This window comes from Acomys minous, assembly GCF_964271855.1.
Source record: "Acomys minous genome assembly, chromosome: 3".
In the NCBI taxonomy this organism is placed as follows: domain Eukaryota; kingdom Metazoa; phylum Chordata; class Mammalia; order Rodentia; family Muridae; genus Acomys; species Acomys minous.
Window position 1 is genome coordinate 68557196 of NC_140485.1, and position 10922 is coordinate 68568117.

General features: G+C 49.2%; 1 long non-coding RNA gene across 3 annotated transcripts; it reads left to right on the forward strand.

The window, feature by feature from the left end:
- Positions 1-308: 308 nt before the first annotated feature.
- On the forward strand, positions 309-1686 carry LOC311594064. Of its 3 annotated transcripts, none has more exons than XR_014777941.1 (3): positions 309-440; positions 969-1095; positions 1467-1686. It is a non-coding gene; the product is annotated as an uncharacterized lncRNA (long non-coding RNA). The 3 variants fall into 3 exon arrangements; XR_014777942.1 differs by having other exon boundaries at positions 309-427; positions 936-1095; XR_014777943.1 differs by having other exon boundaries at positions 309-427.
- The last annotated feature ends 9236 nt before the right edge of the window (positions 1687-10922 follow it).

Below are 10922 nucleotides of genomic sequence, written 5' to 3' on the forward strand. Positions count from 1 at the left end.
GTCACCATTCATTGAAACAACATAATAAAGAATATGAAATCTCCTTAAATATTATTGGGATTCTTTCAGTTATTTGCTTAAGAAAAAAAAAAGAGCCACAGTGCAGTAGAATTGGCTGCAACGGTTTTTGAAAAAGCATACTAACAGGCCAGGAATTGCCTCGCCTAATGGACCTCAACTTGAATTGCATGTGAGACAGATGAGTCGCGCCAGGCTGCTGCTCCGGCAGAAAGAATTGTGGCGTCTGGTTGAGCAATAAAGGTGCAGAATGCGAGCACAAACACGTGTTCCGAGGACATTAGCTCTTAGCCACGAGCCTTTCTCTGGCCGGTGATCTTGCTGTAAAATCCAATATTACTCCTGGAAGGGAAGCGAGGCCACTAGCTGTCAGCTGGCCAGGCATGCCACAGTTCATCAAGTTGCTGAGGTGATGTGACACGGTCTGTCTCCACTTTGGCAGGCTGTGGCGGCGGTGGCTCGGGTGTTCTGGTCTGGAGGGTGTGTCCCCTGTAGAAAGGGATGGGTCAGCCGTGCAATGACCTGTATCTTTGCAAAGATTTCTCCCTCCCCACCTCAGAGCTGTCAGTATAAAAACCATCTCATACCTCAAATGGAACAAACAGTGGTCTATTTTGGAGCCAGACCTGAGTAACGAAGTCTTGGGGCACACAGATGTAGAGTACCCAAAATTTCAAGTCCTTGTAAATTCAGTTGTATGAAGTTCTTATAACATTAGAACAAAGAAAGTCATAAATCAAAGCACTTTTTAAATGTGCCCGAGGGAACATCACGTAGACGGGTTACAACAAGGTGGGGACACCTCTTCCATAGGCCCTAATGCTGTCTAGTGACATTTTTAGCTTTTGGGTAGGTAGATGTTAGGAGTCTGCCCATACATTTCAAAATAGTTTGTCTAATAGTCATAAGGGTCTTAGGTCACGCACGGAGGTGTGTAAATGGCTTCTTAGGGGCTAAGGTGGTCCAAGATAACCTGGCTTCAACACTCCAACCTTGCCACAGACATTGAAGTCCTAACCAGTGAACCAGCCTTGTAGACTGGCCAGTGTAGCTGTGGCTTCTTTCTGGGGACTTCAGGTAAGATTATTTTAAAGAGATGGTGACTCCAGGGCATCTGCTCAGCTACATGTCCCGGGAAAGAGGGTTGGGCCACCTCCCATGCATGAGATGTGCTATCCCTAGTGCCGTAAGTCACCCTCATGGCAGAAGGCACTGGGCTTGGCACCTGTGCTAGTCAACCTTGTCACCCTTGTGACAGTTGTCTGAGAGGAGTGGTTCAGAAGGGGAGGAATTTCTCTGGGCCAGTTTCAGTCTCTGGTCAGCCAACATCATAGTCATGAGTCTGAGGTGGCAGAGGCTGCTCACCTTGAGGCAGACAGGGTGACAGGAGACATGCTCTTCTCAGCCACCGCCACCTCAGTGGCCGGCTTCCTGCCCTTACCTTCCAGCATCTACACAGCACGGCAGTCCATTTGGTGCAGCAATCCATCAATCCATCCTTCTACAGATTGGATCAGGGTCCTCAGGATGCCCCACCTCTGAGCACTGTACTTGGGACCAAGATGTCAGCATCTGAACTTTCAGAGGATATTTCATGTCTAAACCACAGCAGCATTGTTCTCTCCTCCAGTGTGACCAGTGATGCCGGATGAAGCCACTTAATATACGGGACCCTAATTGTCTTTTTATTTACATCGTTTTGATGAAAATATAACATAACATACTCTTTGTTTTCTTTTGGCATGTGCATGTGTGGTATACATGTGTGTGCATATGCATGTTCTCCTAAGTATGGGTGTGTGTGTGTGTTCAGGTGCATGTGTTTGTTAGGTTGAAATTGGGTGTTGTCTACAACTCTCAACTACAGGCAGGGCCGTTCATCGAGCTCAGAGCTCTCTGATTCGGCTAGCTTAGCCTGCCAGCTCGTCCCAGGAATCCCATCTTGGGCCCCATAAGTGTTTGGATTACAGGCAGGCACCACGTCTATCCAGTTTTTAGGTAGGGTCCTAGGACCTGAATTCTAGTCTTCACCTTCTGTCAGGGCTTATCCACTGAGCCATCCCCGCCCTCAGCATCATACACTGATAGAGCCACCTTTCACTTGCCTTAAGGGGAAAAATGAAACACATTGGTCATTAATCTATGCTGACAGAACCATGAGGAACAGTATGTTCTCGACAGTGGCCACCAGAAGCCAAACGGTGCTATGACAACAGAGGCCATCCCTGTGAACTACCAAACTCACTCGGTCTCTGCACCAGCCCTCTGGCTCCTGTGCACTTCTGCTGTGGGTCCCCGCATCTAGACACTGACAACCAAGGTCACACGTCAGAGTTCTGTTGGTGGGGACCAGAGACAGAAACAATATGAACATCTCTCTGTGGGAGGCTGATTAAAAATAAAATTCAAATCAAACAAAGACAGTGGGATACGGGTCTTCTGAACGAGCCTGAGCGAGCTGGATAAAACACAGATAGGAGGTGGGATCCTTCCTGGTGTGTGTGGGCGAAGCACCCTGTGACAGCAAAATACTGAGTTATGTTGTTTATGGCCTTTGTATTTGCATAAAAAGGTAATGAGCACTGGAGAACTAAGAAAGTGACCTATGGCGGGGGGGGGGGGGGGGGCAGCCGAGTGCTGGGGTGAGAGCAGCCCAGCAAGTGCACTCTCCTTAAGAAAGAGCTATTGGTTTTTATTTGTGTGTATGCACACCTGACTCTGGGTGCCCACAGATGTCGGGAAGGGGCGTTGTACCCCTGGAGTTGGAGCTACAGGGGCTGTGAGCCTCCTGTGTGGGTGCTGGGAGCTGAGCTTCAGTCTTCTGCAGGAATAGTGAATGCTCTTGACTGCTGAGCCATCTCTCCAGCTCCAAGGGCATTATTTTATATCGCTTTGGGTTTGTTTGGTTTTTGTTTGTTTGTTTGTTTGTTTTGTGTCAGTCTTATGTATTTCAGGCTGGCTTCAAACTTTCTTTCTTTTGATACAGGGTTTCTCTGCGTAGCCTTGGCTGTCCTGGACTCACTTTGTAGTCCACGCTGACCTTGAGCTCATAGCAATCCACCTGCCTCTGCCTCCCAAGTACTGGGATTAAAGGCGTGCACCACCACGCCCAGCTCCAAACTTTCTATGTAGTAGAGGATAACCTCAAACTCCTCTCATCCTCCTGCCTCCACTTACCAACTACAGGAACAAGTGTGTGTCCCTGCACCCTGCTTATAGAGTGCTGGGGATGGAACCCAGTGGCTTGTACATGCCAGGCAAGCACTCTGAATGAATTGCCAGGCAAACCGTTAGGTGGTTTGCAAACAACCTTCTTTTTCAGGTTGAGTCATATTAGGGCCAAACAATACCTGGAGTCAGTGGAGGTCAGTGCTAGGGAAGCCGCTGTGGTTTTGCCAATCAGGAGACAAAGGACACAGTGACCACCCTTAGCCCCTGGTGATGCCTGCTGCTGACCTCATGGTCGGATTCAGAACACCACCCAGGAAGCCTTGGAGAAGCAAGAGACTGTCCGTTTAGTCAACTGTCCCAGCATGCTTCATAGAGACCCCAGAGAGGACAGCCAGCCCACGGGTCTGTTTCAGAAAGATGGCCGCTGAGCAGAGCCAGCTGCTGTGCCCACACCAGCAGATCTGAGCTGGAATGGAGGTGGTGGGGAGGGTGGAAGGGAGCGAAGCCTTCTCTGTGCTCAGTTTTTCCGTCCTCAGATGCTTTCTGTGCATGGATCCACAGATGAGCTGGAGAACTGAGTCTAACAGGAAAGAGAGACAGAAGGCAACAAAAAACTATACAGCATGAGCCATGAGTGCAAACAGGGTGGGGAGTCTTCACTGTGGGGACGAAGGCGGCCAAGTTCATAGCTCTGCCCAGTGTTTTGAGGTCACTGGTTTTCCACTGAGTGAAGATGAGCTGAAAATGCAGTCTCTATTCACAGAGGCGGCAGAGCAGGTAGACCCACCCGTGGCTCTTGTGCTGCCTGCCATTGTGGGTTTCAGCATTTGTGTCTCTTACTAAGACCCCAGCTCCTTGGAGGTCTGTGTGCCTGCACACCATGGAGCATACTCTGCCAGGGAGGTCCTCAGACTGCAGTGTGAGTGTGCACATCCTTGTCTGGACTCAGTGTGTCTCAGTGTGTGTCAGCTTGCTTTGTTAATCACCGGGATTACTTTTTCCGTGCTGCTGGGGTTGGAATCCAATGGACTGTCCACTTGTCCATAAGCTGTAGATGTGAGCGAACGAAGGTAGAAAGCATGCATTGCAAGGATGTTTTGTGACCTTCTGGTGCCTTTATTGATAAGAGGATGTGGCTCACTCAGCAAAGTACTTCTTTTACAAGAACGAAGAACTGAGTTCAGGTCCATGGCACCCACTTAAAAAGGCGTTGTGTGGTAGCCGAGGCTACAGTCCTAGATCTAGGGAGATAAAGACAGGTAGATCCTTGGTGCTCACTGGCCAGCTCGTCTAGCTAAACTCGCCAGCTCCATGTCAAGTGGAAGGTCTTGTTTCAAATAATAAAGTGAAAAGCAATTGAAGAAGAGACCAATGTTCACTTCTGGCCCCCACTTTCATGGACACATTTGTAAACATGTAAGACCACACCCCCCAGAGTGTTACACTCCCCCCCCCCACCCCCCACCTCCGTGTTCTACAGCACGTATCATTCCTTTAGGACTGATCAAGGCTTGGATGTGCCTCACCGTGTCACCCTCGCCTAGACGACAGATGCAAGCCTCAGTTCTAATGAGTCTGAAAGTCTGGTTGTGTGAGGCTGCAAGGCTCCTCACAGACGCAGGCACTTCAAGGTGATCTCCGGGCTGACTGGCATCCATCTCAGGAAAATAATGAAACCTTCCAGGTTTAGCACCGGTGCTTATAGGCTTCTCAGCAGGGGCAGCAAATAAAAAGATATTTATTCAAAAATTTGATGATCCAGAAGGCTTCTGGGATGAGCGCGCTCTAGTTAGCGACTTCCTGGAGGATCTGTTAGCATGGAGAAATGCAAACGACAATGTGGGAACTTGACGTCCTCCATGCAAATGAGAACAGAGCAGAAATATCTCTCAGCTGCAGAGCGGGGCAGCTGGAAAGAAGACAGACAGACACACACAGCCCAGGAGATGGCTGCTGATGAGCGAAGTAGATGGGAGGTTCCTTGAGGCTTGTTTGGGCTCAGAGGGGCACAGCCAATTACCCATGAGCTCATAACCTGGAAGTCAAAGACCTGGGGCCAGATTTTGGTGGCCCAGCTTCTCAGTGCTCTGTACTCCCTGGCCCTGGAAGAGCATGGGTGACAGATGTCGACAGCATCTACTCCATTGAAAGTTTTAAAGTATTTTTCTTTATTTTTTGACAGTTCATTCATGTATACATTGATTATATGATACCCACTTACTGGCTTCCCTCTCACTTCTCCTGGATACCCCATTCCCGAACATGGCCTATTCCTAAAGTGAAAAGAGATGAGCTGTAATGGGTTCAGGATCCCTGTATTTTGCAGGCAAGCAGGACCTCTCTTGTCTGTAGGCAAGGCTCAGCTGTCTTATGTCCATGTGGTAATGGATTAACAGTGGCCACAAAAGGACAGTGGGACTGTATGTTGGTGATACCAACATTTGGAGGGGACCAAAGCTCATGGTCCATCATTGGCTGATGCTTCTGCATCTCCTTCAGCCTAAAGTGGCCTTGACCCCAGATGGGATTTTTCTGATATGATTTCCCATAATAAACAAAAACATTTTATTATTGTTGTGGGGCAGGTGGAGGGTGGTGCCGTGGTGCGTACACGGAGGTCAGAGGACAACTTTGTGGAGTCAGCTCTCTCCTTCCATCTTCATGTGGGTTCTTGGGGCTGAACTCTGATTGTCAAGCTTGTATCGCGAGTACCTTCACCCACTGTGCCACGGCCCCAGCTTAAAGGCTTCTGAGATGCTTCTCAAAGAGAACGGAGCCGGTGTGCCAGTATGGCCAAGAGCTGGGAAGCTCTTAGCCCAGCAGCCAGAGCCCCTGATCTGAAAATGACCTGCAAGGCCAGGTAACAGCAAAGGGAGGGTGCTGACTGTGTGAGGGGACCTCAGAGTCCCGCCACCCCCCTCCACCATGCAGCAGACTTGGTGCTGGTCCCACTCCTGCCATCTGCTCTCAGCTTCCTGGAGGGCAGATGGAGCGGCATCCTCACTTTGAAGAATGCCATTGGGTAGCATAACTTCCTCAGGCCAATGGGATGCTGGGTGAGTGTGGCACAAGGGGAGCTGGCTGACACGCTTGGTGGGCACCTGGGCTCTTGCCTTTTGGTCTTGAGCATGAGGACGGCAGGGTTCAAGCATGTTCCAAGCTCTGTAGGGGACCTGTAGAGCAAGAGATGGCCTGATGGCCCGATCTCTAAAACAAGGGGCTTGGTTGACCCTCTGGCTCCTGAGAGAAAACAATGTTTGTTTGTCTTTCCTACACACACACACACACACACACACACACACACACACACACACACTCACATTCACACACACACCTACACACAGTTTCTTTTTCTATTGCATTCTAACTTCTTTTTTTGACAGTCACTGAATCTGGAGCTCACCATTTTGGCTAGACTGCTGGTTAGCCAGCCCCTAGGATCTTCTTATCTCTGCCTCCCCAGTGCTGGAATTACAGGCATGCATCACCTTGCCTGGCTTTTTGTGGGTGTCCTGGCGATTCAAACTCAGGTCTTTGTGCTGTCATGACAAACACTTTAGTGACTGAGCCATTTTCCCCAGCCCCACTGTGGCTGCTCACAGAGTTTTGTTGGATGTCCATCTTTGTTTGTTTTTGTTTTTGTTTTTCAAGACAGGGTTTCTCTGTGTAGCCTTGGCTGTCCTGTATTCATTTTGTAGACCAGGCTGGCCTCGAACTCACAGATATCCATCTGCCTCTGCCTCCTGAGTGCTGGATGTCACGGACCATCTCAGTCAGGTATAGGTCCTTGGGAACGGGGGTTCTTGAAGCGTTGGTGTACAAGGATTCAGCGAAGTGATAAACAGACAAACCCACTACAGAGTTTAGATCTGAGTGTATTTTGCAGGCAAGCAGCCTAGATTTTTATACACATTTTTTGAAACAGGGAGTGTTTTGTGGCTACATTTCCCATGGAATAGAATCAAGGAAGTCAGTGAAGCAATCAGGCACACAGTACAAAGTACAGGATGCAAAGTAATAGTGTTGTCGTTTTTTGAATCATTTGACTTGAATGAAACAATATAGGGTAGAGAGCACACAGTAAAGATGTTATCATTTTTAAGTTATTGGCTTGGTATCAGTACGCATGTGCCCTCTTTGTCAGGGTCAATGTTCTCGCATTAATGGAACTTATGCCCAACACCTGTGTACCAAGACAGTTTTTTCTTAGTTCTCCTTCCTAATGTCTGAGCACCACTATTTGAAGCTTTCTGAAACACTTTATTCTTTGTAAGCCATAATATAAATTATTAACTAATGATTAATTCTTAGCCATGTTTCTTCTAATAAGTGGAGCAGAATTCGGTGGTGATCTCCAGGCCTGAATGGTCCCTGCCTGCAGTCCCATATTAGGGCGTTTCATGGAAGCGTCCATCATGTTTGAAAAGTCCTGGAATGGGAGGAAGGTTAGGAGAAAGAATAGAGACAGAATATGCCAACACAATGAGAAAAAGAAGGCTGTAATCAATTACTCTTAGCAGGAACATCAGGCCCACTGCAGGAGGCTCTCCTTGGGCAGGGGTTGTCACCTCGGGTTGTGTAACAGCATTTATCACAGACTCCACTGGGGAGAGGGTCGTGACAGCTGTGATTACAAGTGTACACCACAGCACCTGGTTGTACATCTTATTTGGAATCCATTGCAGAGGCTGGGGAAATTGACTAGGCTTCTGACCAGAACCCAAGACTCACACAGGGGAGTGGAAGGTCAACGCTATGTTTTTGAGTGTAGGTAGATCAAACTCAGGGCCATAAAAGGTGGTTGGAATGTTATTTGGCGTCATGTTGAGTAAAGTGAAGGTTGAATGCACTTTTCAGCTAAGCTAAGTATTTGCTTTTAATTTTATTTTATTTCATGCTTTGTTTTTATGACTTTGCAACCTCTGACATCTCCTCAGAGCTCCCTAGGTGTCCTAGGTGGCCTCTCTGTCACTGGGATAAAATATGACCGAAAGCAGCTTATGCAGGGAATGCTTTATTTGGCTTACAGGCTGCACAATCCATGATGGAGGAAAGTCAAGGAAGGAACTCGAGGTGGGAGCACTCAGCATCCTTTCTTATACAGCCTAGGCCCGCCTTGCCTAGGGATGGCGCTGCCCACAGTAGGTGGGTCCTCTACATCAATTAGCAGTCAAGGAAACGTTCCACAGTCATGCCCATAGGCCAGTGTGCTGGAGGCAATCCCTTGATTGAAGGTTCCTTTCCCCACGTGTCTCTAGTTTGTGTCTAGCTGACAACTGAAGTCAACTATGACACTGGGTCATCAAGAGAAGTGGGAGCTCCCATGCTCTCCGAGGCTATGGTTAGCGATGACTGTCCAAGTCTAGACGGCGCTCTTCCCCTTGCCTTTCTCTGCCTACGTTCTAAGGGACCGAAGCAAATTACACATCACGCAGCACACAGTTACAGAACATACATCACACTGCACAATGGTGTGATGGAACGTACGTCGCCTTGTACACGGATGTGATGGAACACACAGCACACTGCACAGTGCTGATAGAACGCATGTCACACTGCACATGTGGCAGCAGTTATTTAGCTCAGGTAATCTCCAAATGGCACCAAGCACCTCTGCTGCAAGGTGTGCCCGGCTGTCACTTCATCTGAATCACAGGCCTTGAAAAGCACACATGTGGCTGTTTTCCAGTTAACCATTAAAGTATCTTTCCCCAGTGCCAGAGTTTTTCATTTTTATTTTTTATTTGATCACTTTACAGCCCGATCCCAGGCCCCACCCTCCTCCCAGTCCCGCCATCACACCCCCTCATGTCATTACAAAAGGGAGGCCCCTAAGGGGGAGAGGTTTGGTTTTCTTTTTAAGGCTCTTGTAATGGCTCATTCCTCTTTCATTACATGCAAGTTTAAGACACTATTCCTGTCTGCTCACATCAGTCTCTGTCTTGTTGGGAGGAACCCTGTGCCTCTGTGAGGACAGCTTGGGAGCCAGTTTTCCCCTGAGGGAGCATTGGAAGAGAGCCCTAAGCTTTTAATGTGTCTGCAGACAGTGCATCAGGGTGCACGAGGGGAGGGGATTTGCTAGTTAAGGTGGTCACGTGACACAGTCACAGCAAACACCACCTGAATCACCCTGGCTGTGTGTGTATGTGTGTGTGTGTGTGTGTGTGAGAGAGAGAGAGAGAGAGAGAGAGAGAGAGAGAGAGAGAGAGAGAGAGAGAGAGAGAAGAAGAAGAAGAAGAAGAAGAAGAAGAAGAAGAAGAAGAAGGGAGGGAGGGGGAGGGAGGGAGGGAGAGAGAGAGAGAGAGAGAGAGAGAGAAGGAGGGAGAGAGAGAGAGGAGGAGGGAGAGAGAGATTCTGTGTCTAACATGGATGGTGAGAAAGCCTGGCTTGTTTTACTCTCGAGTTCTAGGCTGACAGTTGCCCCACCATCTCTCAACCCCAACCATCCCTACGCCTGTACTCATGATCAACTGTGGCACAGAATGAACAATCTCTGTGTGTGTGTGTGTGTGTGTGTGTGTGTGTGTGTGTGAGAGAGAGAGAGAGAGAGAGAGAGAGAGAGAGAGAGAGAGAGAGAGAGAGAAGGTCAGAAGTCAAATTTGGCTGTCTTCCTCTCTCTCTCCACCTTATTTTCTTGAGTTGGGGGTCTCTCGCTGAACCCAGATCTCACCGGATCAGCTAGATTAGCTGGCCAGAAAAACCAAGATCCTCTTGTATCCGCCGCCCTGCTCGGGGACTGCAGGTGCCTGCGGCTGTGCCTGGCTTTGTGTGTGGATGCTGTGGGTCCTAGCTGGCGTCCTCATGCCTGTACGGCAAGCGCTTCCCTGATGGCTCCGTTCCCCCAGCTGCTGGGCAGGAGCTCTTAGGCTCTTTAACGTTTCTTCTGGAAACCTCCTCTCACATCTCCACAGCTAGGCAAGGTCAAGCACACAGACAATCCCCAGCCGTGGAAAGATGTGACCCTGCCATGGGAGGGGGCAGGTGAGGGGACCTTAGAATGCTGAAGTGTGCCTGGGACAGCTTTTGTCGCATTAGTGACAGGGAAGAAAAGAGTTGGAAGATAGCTTCCTGAGTGTGGCGGCTCTCTCTTGGACACGCTGCATCTCAGCAGATGACTGGCTTTATAAGTGAACGGATTAGAGAGCATTAGCATTGGAGGCCAGGCACTTTCAGGCGCTGCCTCTCTGTAATCTTATTTTGTCTGCAGGAAGGCCTGGCATGCATCTTTTGGGCTCTCAGCCAGATGAGTCATCTTCTTGTCTGGTTGCCTCATCGCCATGGTATCAGATCTGTGTCAGAACCCAAGAGTGGTCCTGGCCAGAAACTGGGCCAGGTATTCAGGCTCCACCAAGCTAGGTAGGCTTGGTTCTTTGATGGAGAACACCTTCAGTCAGCACCAGTGGTGGGACCAGGCTGGGGACAGTGCTGCCTCGAGCCTGGTGACTTACATTTGGTCATGTGCCCAGATCAACTTGTCATTGCTCTAGAAAAGGGGCACCTGAAGGGGGTTTCTTCATGGCAGTGTCACTATAACCCTCTGCTGAAGGTGCCCCCTGCTTCAGGCTGTGTGGAGATCAGAGACCGTGAAAGAACAGAGAGCCAGTCAAGCTCGGGCCAGAAGCTAGAAAGTGCTCCCGGCCAGCCAAGGTGTTTGTTTGTTTTTCTTCATAATGAGGAGAAAAAAAGGAGGGGAAAGAGTCAACCTGAATGCTCCCATGGTCCCCAGAATCCCA